A 20,752-nucleotide genomic window follows, 5' to 3' on the forward strand; every position below is an offset into this window, starting at 1 on the left:
GGAGAACTTCAGTACGCCAATGATGGCGGAAGAGGCAACGCAGGACAATGTGAAGAAGAAGAAGAAGAAGACGAATGTACTAGTAAGGATTAGAAAAAAAGAGAACAAATAATTTTCCAAAGTTGTATTAGTAATCGGTTAATCCTTTTGCAACAGTGTCCAGACACATGTGGGAAGAACAGAGTGATTTTGGAATGACACTGAATACAACATGGAAGTGTGCTGTCACCACTGTTATTCAAAATGGTTATGGAAAAAATTGTGAAGGAAACAGAGGTAGGGACATGAAGGTAGTGCTGTTTGCAGATAATATTGTGGTGTGAGGAGCAAACAGAGAGGAAGTCACATATTGAGTGAGATTATTGAAAATTATAAAATCAAATCAGAGTGGAAAAGAGTAAGACGAAGGTGTTGACTAGAGAAGAAAGAAAGGGAAGGGAAAGGAAGTATAAAAATAAAGAGACAAAACCTTGAAATTGTGGAGAGCTTCAAATACTTGGGAAGCGAACTGATGTAGGATGCAGGGCTGGACATGGAAATGAAATCTACCAGAGTGAGAGAAACCTGGTGTGGAGGAAGGAAGTACCAGTCAAGTGTGGAGCTGCTGCAGCAGAGAAATGGACACTGACACAAAGATAGGACAGAGAAACAAGGACGTCAGGAAGGAAACCGGAGTGGAAAAGAATTTCAATAGAATGGAGTGGGACAAACATTTGATGGTTAGCACATGGGAAGAATGGCAAAGCAGATTACGGAAACACAGATAAAAGGACAGAAGACAAGGAGACAGCCCAGACTAAGGTGGTTGAAAACAATCAGGAATAAGTTTTCTTTTAGTTTTACGTCGCACCGACATAGATAGGTCTAATAGTGCCGTTGGGATGGGAAGCGGCCAGGAGTGGGAAGGAAGTGACCATGGCATTTGACTGGTGTGAAAATGGGAAACCACGGAAAACTATCCTCAGGGCTGCTGACAGAGGGGTTCAAACCCACTGTCTCCCGAATGCAAGCTGACAGCTATGTGGCCACTAGCTCAGTATCAAAGATACCTGAACTGGAACACAGTTACAGAACAATGAGAAACAGGAGGTGGAGATATTTACATTAAAGATTTTAACAGGCCTACATACTGTACCACAAACAACACTAGATGGATTTAAAACAGTCAATGATGTGTTTTGAATTGCTACTGAGCTTTGTTTCTTTGCAGCCAAGTCTTGCCACAGAAATCAATTCCCACAGGGAACTTTCCAATAATGAACCAATTATTTTGGAGTTGTGATACACAGGCAAGCTGTGTTACCATACACTCGAGCCTATTTATAGCCATCTCTAGAGAAATGAAAGCTTCTGTGTGAAGAAGTCCTAGTGTTTTCATCATCATCATCATCATCATCGTCATTGTCATCATCATGTGCTTCAATATCTGTTACAGCAGTCAGAAATTTTGTCACCGTTCAAAATTTGATAGCCTAAGTCTTTTTGGTCAATATCACTATTCTGCAACAACAAAAAAACTTTTTCGTGTGGTACAAACTGAAATAGGTGGGTTTCATTAACTTTGTAACGATGAATTCAAAAATTAATTTAGTTTTGCTGTATCACATCTGATTAAATAGCAATTGTACAAAACGTTATTTTGTTATTACATAAAATCAAGTATACTATTCTGGTAATGACGATCCTCGCTATCTTAATGGCGTGGGTTTCATTGTACATTGAGATATTAGTAAGTCTGAAAAATTTTATACCAGTATCAGATAGGGTATGTTTATTACAGCTTAATGCAAGACCAATTTTAGTGAATATTATCCAAGTATATGCTCCAACATGTGATGCGTCAGACGTTGATGTCGAAGATTTTTACACGAAAATCGAAGCAGCCCTGTCATACACCAAACCATCTGAGATAAACATTGTGATGGGCGATTTCAATGCTAAAGTCGGCCATGGTCGACGGGTTGATGTAGTCCATGACTACGGATTAGGAACAAGCAATACTCGAGGTGATCGACTGGTTCAGATGAGTCAGGAGGAGGGCCTTATTATAGCAAACACGTATTTCCAGTTACCTCCACGTTGCCTCTATACATGGACCTCTAATGCTGACAGCAGTATTAGGAACCAGATTGATTACATCACAATTAACAAGCGGTTCAGAAATTCCATCAAATGTGTGAAAACATACCCTGGTGCTGATATCAACTCAGACTACTGTTTGCTTCCATGAATCTCAGGCTGAAGAAATGCCATTTGAAGGGGAGTTTTAGTCGGATTGAGATTCAGAAGCTTCAAGATCAAGCACTGAAGGATGAAGTTCAGTCAGCCCTACGTGTAAAACTTGCGGAAGTTCAAAACAGCGTTAATATAAATTATGTTGAAGGCACTTGGAATCACATCAAATGTGCAATTAACGACGTAAGTCAAGTAAAATTAATGAATGCTGTAAGAAGGAAAAATAAGCCGTGGATGACAGAAGAAATCCTGAAGCTGATGGACCAGAGAAGGTCTTTTAAAAACAAAGATCCTGTAAAGTACAAAAGTTTGCAGAATTTAATACGACAAAGAATAAGGAATGCAAAAGAACAACTCTCTGAGGAATGCAACGAAATAGAATTAATGAATTCAAAACATGATTTTTTCAACATGTACAAGAAGGTGAAACAAGTAACCGGTGCATATAACAAGAAGGGTAGTGGAGTCCTCCTTAATGAGAATGGTGACATCTTAGTGAGCACAGAAGAGAAACTGAAGGAATGCATGGAATATGTACAAAATCTCTTCTTGGATCGCAGAAATGTGGATCATGGTGCTTGGGCAGACGATGGTGTGGATATTACACGTGCAGAAGTAGAATATGCCATAAGAAATGCGAAGAATGGGAAGGCTCCAGGCCCTGATGAGATGTATGCTGAGATGCTGAAACTCCTTGAGAAAGAAAAATCCCTTTCATTATCAGTTGACCTATTCAATAGTATTCACCACAGTGGAACCATTCCTCGAGACTGGCTCAAATCGACTTTCGTAATATTGCCTAAGAGAGCCAATGCAAAAATTCTGCAATGAATATAGAACAATTAGTTTGATGAGTCACGTTCTGAAAGTATTCCTAAAAGTCTTGCATGCGAGAATTTATCATAAATGTGAGGAGAATATCAGAACCTCGCAGCTTGGCTTCAGACATGGTTTTGGTACTAGAGAGGCATTATTCTGTCTACAGGTATTAGTCCAACGGTGTCGAGATGTCAATGTCGATGTTTTTTCTTGTTTCATCGATTAAGAAAAGGCCTTCGATACAGTCCGAGAATTAGGACTTGATGGACGGGACGTTCGTATTATTGGTAATCTCTACTGGAACCAGTGTGCTGGCATAAGAGTTGATGGTCGTGTCTCGGAAGAAGTCTCAATTATGAAAGGAGTTTGCCAAGGCTGTATTCTTTCCCCCATGCTTTTCAACATCTATTCAGAAAAGATTTTTCAAGATGCTCTTTACGGAAAGACTCAAGGAATTGTGGTTAATGGTTTCATCGTAAATAACATCAGGTACGCCGATGACACTTGCAACCAATCTCCAGGATCTACAGGAACTACTTAATGCTGTCACTGAAGCCAGCAACGCAATGGGCTTGAGGCTTAATGTAAAGAAGACCAAGTGGATGGTTATAAGTAGGAAAGAAGATGGCATTCGAGGTAATCTCAAAACAGCGAAGGAACAGATCGCGAGAGTGGCAACATTTAAATACCTGGGATGTCACATCAATGATAACTGGGACCTTACTCATGAAATCCGATGCAGAATTGAGCAGGCCAGAACTTCTTTTCAGAGACTTAGAAAACTTTCGACAAGCCGTGACCTTTCCATTTCACAACGGACACGACTACCCCGGTGCTACGTTTTCAGTCTTCTGTTATACGGCATTGAGGCATGGACACTAACTAAGACCATGTGCAAGAGATTGCAAGCATTTGAAATGTGGACGTACCGAAGGATGCTGAAGATACCTTGGACAGCTAAAATGACCAATATAGACGTTTTGCACCGTATGAACAAAGAACCAGAAATTCTCACTACCATCAAGAGAAGGAAGCTAGAATACTTTGGTCATATGATGCGGAACACTAAATACCACCTTCTGCAAGTAATACTCCAAGGGAAAATTAATGGAAAACGTGGTCCGGGGAGAAGTAGAACATCATGGCTCGGCAACTTGAGTCAGTGGTTTGGGGTGACAAAGCTTACTCTGTTCAGAACAGCTATGAACAAACAACAGATCATGCTACTGATCGCCAACGTTCTGTGAGGACATGGCACATGAAGAAGAAGAAGATAAAATTTCTGATATCAGTGCCAATTGAATTACGCATGCAGAGTAGAGAGATAAAACATACAAGCTACACAAGCTAGCAAGCAAAGTAAATGACACATAAACAGAAAGCTTACGCACATATACTCGGTCGTATTTTTCTGTTTCCCGTAGAATTTGCATGTCTTTGAAATTCAAGAGTGCTCTCTGGAAGGGTCGTCACATGTAATTGACCAGCAGTAATCGGCCATTATATTTACATCCCAATATCACTGGCAGCACCGTTCTACATCATTGAGATCCTGGTAGAACCTTTCTCCTTGCTCTTTCTTCACTCATGACTCCTAAATCTGAAGGGAGTAGTCCAGATATGATGCTAAGAAATGAAGCTTTAGGCTTGTCCAACATGTTTCTTACAATTTCTTTGTATAGAGGGTCCTTGATGTTGCCTAGGAATTTTGTTACTCAACGAGCTAGAATAACATAGAGAGGCGGAAGCGCTGCCTGGGTGAACCTAATAGAACGAACGTCCGCCATGTTTCCTGTTGTCACACAAGCAAGGGGGCATGGCCTTTAAATGACGAAATGCGCATTTTAGAATCGCTGGGGGAGAATTAAAGTCCGTTGCCGAAAGCTTGAAGCATGAAAGCGAATACCGCCACTTCATCATATTTCGGCACGAGGCCAACATCACGATCAGTTGATTATAGGGTAGTTCGAAATCATCGCACAGTGACATACGAATAGGCCTCGAAATCGGAACAAGAGCGTTACCCTGCTTGGCTGTTGTGGTTAAGCGTAAATTAGAATAAAAACGATGCACATAAATATTTATGACAGGAAACCTTAAAATCATAGGGACCTATAATATGTTACAACGTCATTCTGTTAATATTTTTAAAATTATTGCATCCTCATGAGTACTGTGTTCCTTTCTTAATCTGTTTACCCTCCCGGGTTGGTTTTTCCCACGGACTCAGCGACGGATCCCACCTCTACCACCTCAAGGACAGTGTTCTGGAGCGTGAGACATTGGGTCGGGGGATACAACTGTGAGGGAGGGCTGCACCTGCTATGCTGAACAGGGGCCTTGTGGGGGGGAGAAGGAAGCGGCCGTGGCCTTAAGTTAGGTACCATCCCGGCATTTGCCTGGAGGAGAAGTGGGAAACCACGGAAAATCACTTCGAGGATGGCTGAGGTGGGAGTCGAACCCACTTCTACTCAGTTGACCTCCCCAGTCTGATAGAATCCCGTTACAGCCATCATGCCCCTTTTCAAATTTCGTGGTGCAGCTGGGAATCGAACCCGGGCTTCCAGGGGTGGCAGCTGCTCACGCTAACCAGTGCACCACAGAGGCGGCCCATGAATACTTTACCACAATAATCGTTTAGTGTAATTATTTATTATAATATAGGGGGGATATCATGTTTCTCCCATTACCATATCATACTGGGATTACTAGCTTGAAAGTTGTCCATTATGAAGTGTGGCATAGTTTTAAAAACCAAGGCAACAGACATCTACAATAAAGGCTGTATACATTTCAAAAATAGCAGTAAAATGCTGTATTTATCATACTTGGTGTACGTTTGAACGAAATAAGTGATTGTTTGTGGTTACGTTTCCTTGGTGGTGGACGTTCCATTTCCTTTATTTGTAAATGTGAATGAAAATTAAATAGGGCTGGAAATGTACGGAGCATAAGCAACTGAATTGAGTGGGATACCATTTATCTCTTTTCGCCCTCACAACGCATTGTTCAGTTAATTCCTTGTTCTTTAAACGAAATCTGAAACAAAATTCGACAAATAATTACCGTGGCTATCCGTACTTTCGCTAAGTAAACAATAAAATGGATTTAACTACAAACAGAAATTACAAAAAGGAATCTCGGCTATAATTCAGTAATACTTACTTAAAGTACGATGTATCCTTGGTTTTATTACTCCGATTAGTACAACCATACGCTGAGCTTACGGCTGGCATTCTTGAAAGCGAGAATCTATCTTTTCACTTCTTAAAACTTAGGGAATTAAATTGGCAAGCACGATCTCCCTGTCACCTCAACATATGCTCTCGCGCCAATTCGCTTTGTTTAGACAACCGTTAACATGGCTGCCCCTTATCAACTTGCTTCAAGCAGGGAGCGCTGATGTCAGGTATACAGCCCCTCTATGTTATTCTAGCTCGTTGTTGTTACTACTTCCTTGAATGCGTTCCATGTATCTTCCTCAATTTCGGTCACCACTTTGTGAAATACTTGTCCATTATCAGTATACGATTCTGTGGTCCATCAAATACTACCCCTTTGATTTTTGCAGTTGATAAATGTGGAAAATTTCATGCATAAATATTTGAAGAATGAACTATTTTTGTCTAATTCATTAACACACTGTTTCAAGGGTGGAAGTAAAATTTTTACAATTTTTCCATGAACAGTCAACAGTTGCTCCCTTTCAGACCAATATACAGTATCCCAACGTTTATGCCATTGGCATAGGAAACAGGAAAATTTGGTGTAGCCTTTTTGTCGTCCCAGCAGCATCCAATGACCTATAAGTCACCACAAATTTGCCACTCATGCTCGTGATATTTAATTCTCGAATGTTTCAGACAGCTTTGTAGAGTGTGCAAGTGATATGTAAGCCAGAACTTTGCTGACGATGTTGTTTAAAGGGCCCTAACAGCCAAGTCAACAACCCCTAATGGTACGAGGTGAACGAAATGAAAGTTAAAAACCTCAAAATGTATCCACTGACTAGAATTTAAAACGAATGATGATGAAAAATGACAGTGAAACAAAAAATCAGTGGATTCAATTCACAATTTCTCAATTTACTGGAATGATAAGTAGTATCTAAAGGGGTCCAAAATCCAGGTTACCGGTCCCTCATAATGGTACTAATCACAGGCAATGTAGACTAATGGTGTTCCTCGCATGGTAGAACTAATCACAGGTAATGTAGACCCATGGTATGTACACACAATGGCACCACTTGCAGGTAACACAAACCCATAGTGTTTCACACATACGGGTACTACTCACAAGCGACGCAAACTCATGGCATTCCTCACATAGTGGGACTAATCACGGGCATCGGTATTCCTGTGGTATTCCTCACTTAGTGGGAACTGATCATGGGAACTCATTTTAAAAATTCACCTGCTTTTTCAATTCTTTTCAGCCTCTTAAGTGGTTTTCCAAAAAAAAAAAAAAAAATGTTTTTTTTTATTTTTAAAGGAGATTCCAAATACCAATTTTTCATGTCTGTAACATTTTCAGTTTTTGAGATACAAATGCTCGTAAAAAGTTCAACATCTTCGTCACTTCTTTCCATCCCCCTCCCCCTTAAGTGAATTTTCCAAAAAAAATTACGTGTTTACTTATAAAGGAGCTTCTAACTCCGCCATTGTCCGGTCCCAAGTCCGGAATGAGAAAGGAGGAGGGTTTGCTGGTCTGGCACCCAGCTGTAAAATTGCCAACGCCGAGTGTTGGGCGGCGGGAAATAACCTGACTCCCTAAGGGGGCCAACGGCTTCGGGCGAATGAGCCCCTTTGGGTGGGGTGATGGTCCCCACAGTGGAGGAAATGCCACTGGAATCCATTATGCAGCGTCTGTTCTCCAGGTTAGGGGCGGCTGCACAAGGCGTCTGTACTCCAGAGGAGCGGCCTCATTATCACCTCACTGGATCACATCCAGAGTTGTAATTCGGGACCTAGTCCCACACAGGTGACACCTTGACAGTCAACCATGGAAGGTCTTTTAAGGAATACTCCACCGGCTGAACCAAGAGTTCAGAGAAGGCAGCATTCGGATACGGTGGGCTGCCACCTGAAAGATACCGTGAAGTCGGAGGCACGGAAATACCCTAGTACTACATACACGAATGAGACAAAATCAAGAATCAAACCAAAGCAGATAACATACTTCTCTACACACAACATAAACTCACTCATGCAAACCGGTAAACTAAAAGTGATCACCGACATAATGGACCAACACAAAATTCTTATCATGGGATTACAGGAAATTAGAAACACTGACCAGGATGCCTTGGAATCTCAAGGGTACAGACTTTATAAAGGTATACCCGGGAAGAGAGTGATGAAGAATGTCCCACAATTTGGAACAGGATTTTTGGTCAGCCTTAAAATAATAAACTCAGTTCAAGAATTCAGATCACAGTCTCCACGACTCTCAACGCTCACCTTAAAGGCACCTAATAAAATCTGTACTATAATAAATGCCCATGCTCCCACTAATGATAAAAACAACTCCTCAAAAGACCAGGAGGAAACAGGAGAATTTTGGGACCTATTGGACCAGACCATAGATAACATCCCCAAACACCATATAAAATTATTAATAGGCGACTTCAACGCTCAACTAGGCAGAGAAAGAAAATACCGTGACATCATCGGAAAATGGCCAGCACACAAGAAAACAAATAAAAATGGAGAGAGACTAGTTGACCTGTGTAGAAACCATAATTTAATCTCAAAATCTACATGTTTTAAGAGGAAACCTCAAAAACTCAAAACATGGAAACACCCTGACTACACTAAAGGAGAATGGCAACTGGACCACGTCTGCATGGACAAATACCACCACAAAGAGATCTATAACGTCAAAGTCCTCCGAGGAATAGACACAGGTTCAGATCACTACGTAGTTAAAATTAAAATTAAACTCACTCCCCAGAGGAGACAACAAAAGCAAGCCCTTAAAACTAAAAGACTGTGAGCTTGCATCCGGGAGATAGTAGGTTCGAATCCCACTATCGGCAGCCCTGAAAATGGTTTTCCGTGGTTTCCCATTTTCACACCAGGCAAATGCTGGGGCTGTACCTTAATTAAGGCCACGGCCGCTTCCTTCCAACTCCTAGGCCTTTCCTATCCCATCGTCGCCATAAGACCTATCTGTGTCGGTGCGACGTAAAGCCCCTAGCAAAAAAAAAAAAAAAAAAAAACTAAAAGAAAAATAGATCCTACCCAGCTAATCAACAACAAAAATTACCAGAAAGCAACTGAAAAAATAAAAATCACAGACAAACTTGAAGACTTAGTACACAACCTTAAACAAATTGCAGAAGACCTAGCTCCAATTAAACCACGTAAAAAACACCAATGGTGGAACAGTGAATGTGATGAAACAGTGGAGAAAAGACATCAGGCATGGCTATTACATCAGTCCCAAAAGACAGAAATATCCTATCAAAAGCTAGTAAAACAGAGAAAAGAAACTACCCAAGTCTTAAGAAGAATAAAAAGACAACATCATAAGGACACCCTGCAGTTAATTGAAGAACAGTTCAGTAAAACTAAATCAAGGGACTACTACAAAACCTTCAGAAAGCAGCTCCAAAAATATGAACCCCCAACCCTACTGATGAAGAATGAAGATGGTAAGCTGGCCCATAACAATAAAGACAATGCAGAAATTCTGGCTAAACATTTCAACAAGCTTTTAAATTGTGAGGAACCTACAGAACTCCTTCATTTGGACACCAACACCCCGATAAAAACATCACCAGAAAACATCAATCCCCCCACAATAAAGGAAGTCTACCAAGCTCTGAATAAATTAAAAAACTACAAAGAGCCAGGAGAAGATCAGACCTTTGCGGAAATCTGGAAATATGCAGGAACCTCAGCAAAAGTTGCCCTCCATCAACAACTTGTCTCTATCTGGATTAAAGAAGAACTACCAGAACACTGGACAACAGCCCTCATTCATCCTCTGCACAAAAAAGGGGACAAAACCGACCCTAATAACTACAGGGGAATCTCGCTCCTAGACATAACATACAAAATATTTTCAATAATCATCCTTAATAGGATAAGTTTACAACTTGAGAAAGAACTAGGAGAATATCAAGGAGGTTTCAGACCCTGGAGGAGCTGTCCTGATCAGATCATGAGTCTTAAGTTGATAATGGACTATAACAGGAGAAGAAACAGAGATATGGTGGTAACATTTGTAGATTTCAAGAAAGCTTATGATTGCATCCATAGAGAATCTCTGTTTAAAATTTTAAGACACCTTGGACTACACCCCAAATTAATAAACATGATAAAATTGACTCTCACCAATACCAAGTCAAAAGTGAAGTTTAGGGGTGAAACATCAGAGACATTTGAAATTAAAACTGGACTACGGCAGGGAGATGGGCTCTCACCACTATTATTTAACTGTGCTCTAGAAATGGTAATGAGGGAATGGTTTAGAAAATGTCCCCCCAAAATAAAGATTGGCCGAAAAATCAAAACAAATTGCCTGGGTTTTGCTGACGATTTAGCATTACTAGCAGTGGACGTAAAAGAAGCAAAAACCCAGATATCAGAACTTCAAAACATTGCAAATAAAATTGGCCTCAAAATATCATTTGAAAAAACAGAAATTATGCCCCAAAAACCAACACAGCTAAAAGAAGTCACCATAAATGGTAATAAAATCAAAATAGTAACTCAGTTTAAATATCTTGGAGAAGTAATAACACATAACTTAAATGAAAAAATCTCAATCCAAGTAAGAACAAATAGATTAGCTAAAGCACAAAAATTAACATGGGATATCTACAAAAAGAAATGTCTATCAATAAATACAAAAATAAAACACTACAACACAGTTATAAAACCGGAAGCTACATATGCAGCAGAAACACTCTTTTACCTGAATAAACAATCAAAGACTGACAGACTTCAGAAAATTGAAAGGAGGATTGGAAGAACCTGTATCAACAAAAAATATCAGAAAGATGGACAGTGGCGGTTAATACCTAACAAAGTCGTGTACAAAGAGCTAGAACCCATTACAGATACTATGCGTAAGAGGAGACTGGGATTCTTTGGACATATCATGAGGATGCAGGACTCGAGACTTCTGAAACAACTAGTACAACACAATCTCGTCTCAAAAAATACCACAACAGGATGTAAATGGATCAGAGAAGTAAGAGAGGATCTGAAGGAAATAGGCCTTACAACAGAAGACACCAAAAATAAGATAAAATTGAATACAAAACTCAAGAATACAAACCTCCGCTTTACCCTTACACAAAACAAACCAACAACACGCACATTTTCAACTGAGGAAAGGGCACGAAGATCGGAGCGTCTGAAGAAGTACTGGGAGGACCGCAAAGCCCAAACAATCCCTTCAAAGAGACCTGAACGACGGACTGACTAAAGTGATCCTATGTGGTCATAGAAGAAGAAGAAGAAGAAGAAGAAGAAGAAGAAGAAGAAGAAGAAGAAAGGAGCTTCTAAATACCAATTATCATGACTGCTTCAGATTTTGAGATATTTGTATCCTCATGAAAAGAATTCAGCTCCTATTTCTCAACACCCCCCCCCCTCCCCCAGTTGATTTTCCCTCCAAAAGTGCGTGGGTTTTTTAAAGGAGATTTCAAAAACCCATTTTCACGTCTGTAACATCTTTAGGTTTTTAAGATATAAGTATCCTCATACAAATAATTCAACTAATGTTTCAATCCTTTCATCCCCAATTAAGTGGATTTTCTGAAAACAAAAGAATATGTAATACCAATATAGTTGGTCTGTTATTGGACATTATTAATTTTCCAGCTAACTCATTCCTGGTTGCCAGCGTTTTGCCGCAGTGTGCTAAGTTTCTCATCTTGTTTTGTTATTGTTACAAAACCAATATTTTGTAAACTAAGAGGTCCGCAACCTCACTGTGTGCACTTACTGTTCATTTTTTTAAATTTCTTTTCTTCTTAGGTTAACACTTTCAATTGTGTTTTGTATTAATCCCTGTTTTCACTGATTTTTGTCACAGTAGTTGTTTTTTGCTCCACATGATGATGTAAATATTGTATATTGTGCTAATTTTCTTTCCATCTAGACTCTCTTTTGTTGCTTCATTATGTTTTCTGGCATTTTTTTTAGCTTGTATTATGTAAATTATTTCACCCCCCCCCCCCCCCCCCCTTTCCACTGAAGATGGCTCAAACGAGCCGAAACATGTTTGAATTTGATTGCTCCGTCTAATGATGTACTGAATTAGGAGGATACGCTCATTTTTTCACCATTGTAAAGTGAAAACCATCAATACTGAATGATCTAATATCTTGTAATGTAACCCACTTTTCAGTCCTTTTTACCCCTCCCCCCTTAAGTGCTTTTTCCTAAAACAAAATAATACGTTTCTTTATTTTTAAAAGAGAACAGATAAGGGCCCGTAGCCCTGCCCAGGGAGTGGCGCCCTTGCCTATGTGAGTCCCAGAGCATACTGACCCGGTGTGTAACATCTCGTAAAGGGTCCCAGTTCAGGGAAACAAGTGAAGATCTCAAAGGCAGCAAAAGCAGGGAATATGATCCGGTGCGGTGGAGCTGGCGGAGAAGGCAACCCATTCCTCTGGGAGTAGTACAGATGGAACCCACTGCCTTGTGAGGACAGATCCTCAAAGCCTAAGGGAGTAAACCCTGGAAGAAAATCCTCAATTACATTAGGCCCAGCAAGCCAGTAAAAGAGCTTATTCGTAGTTACTTTCAAAACACATAAGAGCTTCGGAACGCATTTATCAACTAAATTAAGATGCCAGCATGAGCAGACTCATGTCAGGGATGATGGTTTATGGCCTGGTGATAGACAGGGTCTTGCAAAAATGCAAAAATCCCAGAGGAGGCTAACACAGATTGGGACCATCAACTTACTAAGTCTCATAGAAAAATGTGAAGAACTAGTGGACCTAATGGAAAGGGGGAAATTAATTATACTGGAGCTGAGTGAAACCAAATGGAGAGGGAAAGGAATGAAGAAATTAAGAAAACAGTACACACTGTATTGGCATGGAAATGACAAAGAGATGAGGAATGGTGTTGGTTTCATCAGGAGTAAAGATTTAGAAGGAGTCGCTGACATTCAGTATGTTAGTGAGAGAATAATAAACGTGACTGTGCATTTAGGGAAAGAAAAACTAACTTTGGTACAAGTGTATGCACCTTAAACTGGATGTTGTCAAGAGGATAAGAACCAGTTTCTTGATGATTTGGAAAAAGTTATTAGTAAAGAGGAGATCTGAATGCACAGATTGGGACAGATAGAACAGGATATGAGAACGTAATGGGACCTCATGGATATGGTGGAAGAAATATAGAACATGAACATCTCCTTGACTTCTGTATAAGAAACAGGTTGGTGGTGAAAAATAGTTGGTTCAAGATGAGACAGAGCCATAAGATAACACAATACAACTGGCACGGACTACAAAAGACTGTAATTGATTATGTCATCTCAGATGAAGAAAGGAGCAGAATGGTAACAGATGTCGGAGTAATACCCAACGAGAGTCTTGACAGGGATTACCGTCTATCAGAAGCGGACCTGAGAAACTCCTATGTGCCAAAAGTACAGAACAGGAAAATGCCAAAAATCAAAGTATGGGAACTCTGGAAAACAGATAAGAGAACTGAGTATCAGAACCGGATAAAAACCCTGTTACCAAGAGATGGAAGGAAAAATGCAGAGGCAGAATGGACCAGACTAAGGGATACAATGGTTAAGGAAGCAACTGAAGTTTGTGGAAAGACAAACATGAAAACAAGGGAGAAGGAAACACCTTGGTGGAATGAAAGAGTGAGAGCAGCAATCAGGGAAAGAAATCCCTTGCAGAAAGAAAGGGATCAGGAGAAAAATAAACCGGATCTTACTAGAGACGAGGCAAAGATAAGAAAACTCAAACAATTATACCGAAACAAGAAACTGGACGTCAAAAGAACAGTTACAAAAGAAGAGACCAAGGCATGGAATATGTTCACTCAGAAACTGGAGGAAGACAGCAGAGGCAATAATAAACAACTGTATAGTGTTATCAGAGGTTAAAGGAAACCAATGAATACCATAAAGGCACTAGAAGATGAAAATGGAAATCTGGTTAGGGCAGAAAGTGACATGAGAGAAGTCCTTAAGAATCATTTCGACCACCTACCGAATAGACCAGTTTTCAAGAACAAAATACTGTACCAGAAACACTGCTACGTGAAAACAAGTTCTAAGTATGTGTATTAAAACTTCGCGTGAGGTGGAGGATAGGCAGCCCGCTGAACTCGCTGACGTACACAGCCGTGACGTAGCAGCTTTGAGCCAGCTTCACACAGCCAGGCGTGAACATATATGGTAATATTCCGACCCATGTGTAACACACTACTTCGAGTTAAGATGATATTATTTTTACACTGCCAACATGGAGGCCATCGTAACAGATGCAATCTATCAAATTCTGGAGAAAATCTGCCATGTAATCTGGGAGTTATAGAGGTGGATAATACCCACATATCTAGATGCTTCGTCGGCTCCTGGTATAAAAGGAGGGTGATCCAGGCTACAGGGTCAGTAATACTCCACCGTCTCTGCGCTACAGGTGATGGGTGGAGCTCTACAAGTGCGGCAGACCGAACCTATGGTCATACGGTACTTCGCATCTATAGTGCTCGGTTCCAGTGGAGGCGTAACTTAAATCATTTTCTTCAAGTGTCATATTAGGAATTGTGTTTCAGTGACAAAATGAAGAAACAGATTTTTCTCGTGAGTGTTGTAACTCTTCCAAGTGCTACGTTTGAACTTGCGTTTCATAAACAAACATTGAGAACATAGAATATTTCCGAGTGTCATATCTGAACTTGTGTTTGCGACGAGCTGTGGGAACATAAAACTTTTCTTGTGAGTGTTGTAATTTTCCTAGTACCACAATGAACATGTGTTTCGTGACAAACTGTGGAAACTTAGAGTATTTCTGAGTATTACGTTTGATCTTGTGTTTCATAACAAATTGTGGGAACATAGAATATTTCTGAGTGCCACATTTGAACTTGTGTTTAAACTTGTCATCATAACAGACTGTGAACACACAGAATACTCCTGCCATAACTGAATTTGTGTTTTCCTCTCATGAAGTTCCGAGAGCACATAGGATTTTTCAGTGCCATATCTGAACTTATAAATTCTACTTCATAATCATTTTTCACAGACAGCATTAGACTCTTCCCAAATGCAGTTTAACTTTAATGATCATTTAATGACATTGCTAAACAGTCTTCAAGTACACGTAATTTTGTTTATAGACAGAATAGGACATTTCTGAGTGCCATTAAATTTGCTCAATTTATTACAAACGTGCTAATGTGTCCTGAACTTGCATGAACTGTGCATCTTGCGCTCAATATTGTATTCTGATTATAAATTGACAAACTGTGATGATAAAGATTAGTGATCCAACAGAAGATTTCAGCTTGTTATGCCAATATTAGTGACTTACGTCGTGAACTTGACATTATAAATTGTACACAATTTTCCCAAGTATTAATTCGGCTGACATCCAACATGTGGTCAGATATTCAGTTTAATCGCCTTACTTTCAAGTGACAATTTATGAACCTTTCAACGAGGTGTTTGAATCAAGATTAGAGTGTTAATTTCATTAACATTTGATATATCCTGTTGTATTTTGTTTCTTATGTCTTCTAGAATATATTTTCTGACTGTTCTGGAAATGGGAGGTTCGCAAGTGTGTGTATTCGAGAATGTTATTTAAAGTTCGCGATGGGAGTAGGAATTGTGATTGGTGAACCTAGGAGGGCATAGGCGGACTCGTGCATTCTGATTGGCTACTCCAAGGCCAGGATTTACCTATATATTGAGAGCGAGGCTGCGTTCATAATAATTCGGTCTGTCTTGTCTTGTCTTGGCCTGGTCTGCCTTAGTTGTCTTGGTCTGTCTGAAGTTTTACGTTGTGTGCGATGCCTCGCTTCCAGGATGGGCCACTTTCGGGTAGGCACTCTTGAATTCCGTTTCGGCTAAAATTTCTGTTATGTTCGGTTGCTATTTTGTATAGGAGTCTGCCCTAGCCTAACCTAGATTCGCCAAATTAATTATTTATGACGCCTTAGCTTTTCAGCTGGGCTTGCCTGTTTGTTTTCGAGGCATTCCCTTTTCTTGTTTCACTAAATATGTAGATTGTAGTTTAATATATTTACCTTGCCGTTTGCCTCTGGTAGTTCAGTGTTACTTGATGTACGCTAGAGTTTTGGAGAGTACGTTTACTTCACTGTAAATTGCATTGTACAACTGCATTGGTAACTAGATGTATAGTTGGTTTGAAATTTTGAACTTGCAGAAAAGCATTATCAAAGAACCTCTAAGTTATGTGTATCAAAGAGCTTATAGTTCGTAAGTTGCAAGTTGGTGGATTTAGTTTTGGAATGTATTGGTAAAATTTCACTTGTAAATAATATTTTTCAAATTTAAGGATCACGGCGAATTATTTCGGAAACCAAAACCTAAGCCATGTCCATGCCCTCAGTAGGTCATAGTTCCTTCCACCTTCCTGGTTTATTGTCCACTAGTTGGCCCTACTGATATTTACGTATTATGTTGTTGCTGGTGGAGATCCGCGTAGTCCAGTTGATGTTTCGCTGAGTGTGTAGTATTTTCTGACATTGTGTAGTTGCTCTTACTTCCCCCCCCCCCTTATTGTGTTTAGTGCTTTGTTTTGTGTAACCACTGTAGTAGCGGTAACATTTGGTAGCAGAGCGTGATGCTAGGTTGCGGACGACGAAAAGTGAACCGTGATCATACCTCACCTAAAATTCCGTAAAAGTTGTGATTCGTGTATCGCTTGAAATCTTATTTCTACCCGTCAGGATGGCTAGCGCTGTTCCTAATCCTTTCCATTTGAGAAAAGCAGAACTCGTTTATGAACTTTGTATCCGAAAAATTAATTCGACAGGCAATGTCAGAGATGACTCTAGCCTGTTGAAACAGTCGCTTAACCTACCTATAACCATACCTGAGTTAACTACAGACGAGTTGCGTGAGTCTTTGGCCGTCATTAAAGATAGGTTACCTGAATTTAACGCCATTCTCGTGTCCTTTGGTGCTTCTAAGCCCTTGCATGGGCAATTAGCGCGGGGCAATTAGCGCGGGTTAAGGGACAGTTACTACATTATCTCGACAGAATTACAGATTTGTTGTCTCTCAAATTGCCGGAAGTTGAGTGGCAGAAATGTCAAGCCTTACTAGAACAGTTTTCCAGAATTTTCGACAGAATCAGTGGTTTGCTTGAAGGCAATAAGTTAAATAACACAGTTTCTGAAATTCAAGTGTCTATCACATCTGAAATGAGTGAAAGTGTTAATTCTGGGAATGCATCTGTTGCTGCTCAAGTGTGCAATCTGACACCTAGTGCTGGTGTTATTCTAGAGTCTGAGGTGATTAATACTGCCCTGGTATCTTCTGTTTCATTGTCTGGAACTAGGACACCTGTAAGGCGCCGTTCACACTAAGGCGATATAAGATAAGTGATATATAGTATGGAATATATTACGACAATATATTGCTAGGAAGGTTCATGACACTGGGAGATGAACTGCCGCGATCTGGGCGATAAAAATTTGGCGGGAACACAATTCTCACTACATCAGTTACAAATATGAGTTCAAACGTTCTAGTGGCTTATTGGTTCCGGCGTAGAATGGGAAGAAAACGGAAATACTGGGTACATCCCTACAATCTTACCAACCTGCACCATACATCGGCTGTTGTTTCTCGAAACTTGTCTCAACATGAATCAAAATTAAGGGATTTTCATCGAATGAATCCTGAAAACTTCCATTTTCTGAAAAGCCTAGTGTCACAAACCTTTGAAAAAAAAAATACGCACTTTAGGAAGGCCATTTCTTCAGATAAAAAACTTCTGATTACTATAAGGTAAGTAGATATGAATTTAAAAGCAGTATTAATAAAATTTAGCAGTTTTAATTTGATATTTTACAAATTGTACCAATCAGTTCCACTAAATTAATGAAAGGTATTATAGAATTGTCTTCTCTTCTTCCCATCATGTTCTCAGCTCGAAATATCGTATGATACTAATCGCTGAAGAGACTAGCAAGCTGCACTTCGAGAGATATGTCACTTATGATATGTTGTGCATTCGCGCAGCTGTGAACCTTTTTTATCGCCTCCCTTTAGATTTCAAGTATCTGTCTGTGCGTGTCAAGTATTGTATTTCGCTTACAATATATCACTTATCTTATATCGCCTTAGTGTGAACGCGGCCTAAGTCATTCTAATGATATATCTCTTTTGCATGTTGGTACCCATACAAGTTTTCCTGTGCTACCTGCTAATTCTGTTGTGGCTCAGTGTTTGTCCTCTATTGTTAATCAGCCCGTTTCTGATGCAATGGTGCAAAACCACCCCCCTGTCTTAGCGCCACCGGTATCAAGTTGCATAACCTCTACACAACCGGTTAATGCCCAAATGATCTCTCAGATTAGTGAGAACCTTTCTCAAATGAGGTTGTCTCTGCCCGTAACATTGCAGGCTAACGTTAGTCCTAACCTAACCTGTACTCCGTCCTTTTCACAAGGGCACCCAAAAGGAAAAGGATCAGCCGAGTCCATCTCTCCCATGTGAAGGTACCTTAAGTCAGGTAGGGGAGGGTAAATACCATTTTTGGTGACCATGTAGATTTAGTTGTAAGCTATTTGTAAAAGTTTAGTTATAAGATAATGATAAGTTTATTGTAAGGTCTTTATAAGTTTTAATTACAAGGTAATAATAAGTTTTGTTGTAAGTTAGTTGTGAGTAATTGTGTAGGTGAGTACTTTAGGTATCCTCTAGTGTAATAGATTTAGTATTATAAGTTAGGTAGGTTTTAGTTAGGGTCACTCCTTGAAATTTATTCCCCTTACTTTCAGGTTTAGGGTAAACTCCTATAGGTTCCTTTAACCCCCACCATAATCTTGTCAAATGAACTATAGATAGCAGTGCTTACCCCAGGGCTAGTGCCCTAATATCCCTGGTGTGCGAGGAAGAGTCCCTACTGCATACTTATTAAGCCACCCTTTGAGTGACTGCGCAAGATCTTTGAGCCCAGCAGCATACTTTCCGTAAGTATTCCCCTATCTGCTCCAGTTTGTTTATGTTACAGTGGCTGCAGTGACCAGCTTCTTCTGACGGCAACCTGAAGTGCCAAGTTGGGAGGCACACACTGAGACTTGGGCGCTACCATGCCGCACCACGATCCTGTGACGAACGTCCTAGTTGAGGCAGTCGGACTGGACGGTGTCTCACCCATCTGCTTATCTGGTGCAAGATACCACTGGACTGCAATTACATAGCTACCTGGGTCAGACTGAAGTTGAATGGAGGCTGGCGGCAAACGGCCATGCTGGCAGCCGCATCATCAGCGAGAACCTGTGGCCTGGCTGTGCTGTGACTGGTGTGGAAAAGTGGTGCAAAATACTTAGTCCATAATCTCGCCTATAAGGAGGCTTTGAACGCTGTTTAGCAACAAAGTGAGAAGTTCCTGGATGACTAACATTTGGCAGAAAGAAAGTGTGTACATGGTGGACAGAGCACAAATTGTCTAAACAATTGTAAAAGGTTCAGAAGGCGTTTTGAAGTGTAATGTGACTATCCATGTAGATTTTTGTGACATTTATTGAATAGGTGGATCTATGAACACCTTTATTATTTTTGAAAATTATTGGTAAAACATAAACTCAAGGCTAACAAAAGGACCTGTGGTGTGCTGACAGTTTGTTTTGTTTGTTATCAGAAAGTCTACTTCAAGAAATCATGTGTGTTAGAGTAATGTATCTTTACTATCTGTACTGTGTGAGAACATTTTATCACTTTCTCCCCAGGGAAACTATGTTAATGGTCGAGTGTGGCTCGACTTTCGGGGGGGAGGAAGATGTCACAGGTGAACAATGTATTGGAAGTGGAAAATGTTTATTGAAGACTTTATTTGTAAAGTGTGGTAGTATGTTTTATTTGTAAACCTGTACTGTGTAATATTTGTAACATATGGTATTTGTAAATAGTAGATTTCAGTTCTGTACTTACTGGAAGTATCCAGAAATGTTACATGAATTTTTGAGCAGGATGTGTTGTATTTTGTTGGTTATGTCTTCTAGAATATATTTTCTGACTGTTCTGGAAATGGAAGGTTCGCGAGTGTGTGTATTCGAGAATGTTATTTAAAGTTCGCGACGGGAGTAGGAATTGTGATTGGTGAACCTAGGAGGGCATAGGCGGACTCGTGCATTCTGATTGGCTACTCCAAGGCCAGGATTTACCTATATATTGAGAGCGAGGCTGCGTTCATAATAATATGGTCTGTCTTGTCTTGTCTTGGCCTGGTCTGCCTTAGTTGTCTTGGTCTGTCTGAAGTTTTACGTCGTGTGCGATGCCTCGCTTCCGGGATGGGCCACTTTCGGGTAAGCACTCTTGAATTCCGTTTCGGCTAAAATTTCCGTTATGTTCGGTTGCTATTTCATATAGGAGTCTGCCCTAGCCTAACCTAGATTCGCCAAATTAATTATTTATGACGCCTTAGCTTTTCAGCTGGGCTTGCCTGTTTGTTTTCGAGGCATTCCCTTTTCTTGTTTCACTAAATATGTAGATTGTAGTTTAA

At 40.2% G+C, this 20,752-nt stretch overlaps 1 protein-coding gene across 1 annotated transcript in view; it reads right to left on the reverse strand.

Annotated features, from left to right (window-relative positions):
- The window catches only part of LOC137502861 (uncharacterized), a 435,934-nt gene that overhangs the window by 359,462 nt on the left and 55,720 nt on the right, over positions 1 to 20,752 (reverse strand). The window lies entirely within an intron of this gene.

The sequence above is a fragment of the Anabrus simplex genome, chromosome 13 (genome assembly GCF_040414725.1).
Source record: "Anabrus simplex isolate iqAnaSimp1 chromosome 13, ASM4041472v1, whole genome shotgun sequence".
Taxonomy (NCBI): Eukaryota; Metazoa; Arthropoda; class Insecta; order Orthoptera; family Tettigoniidae; genus Anabrus; species Anabrus simplex.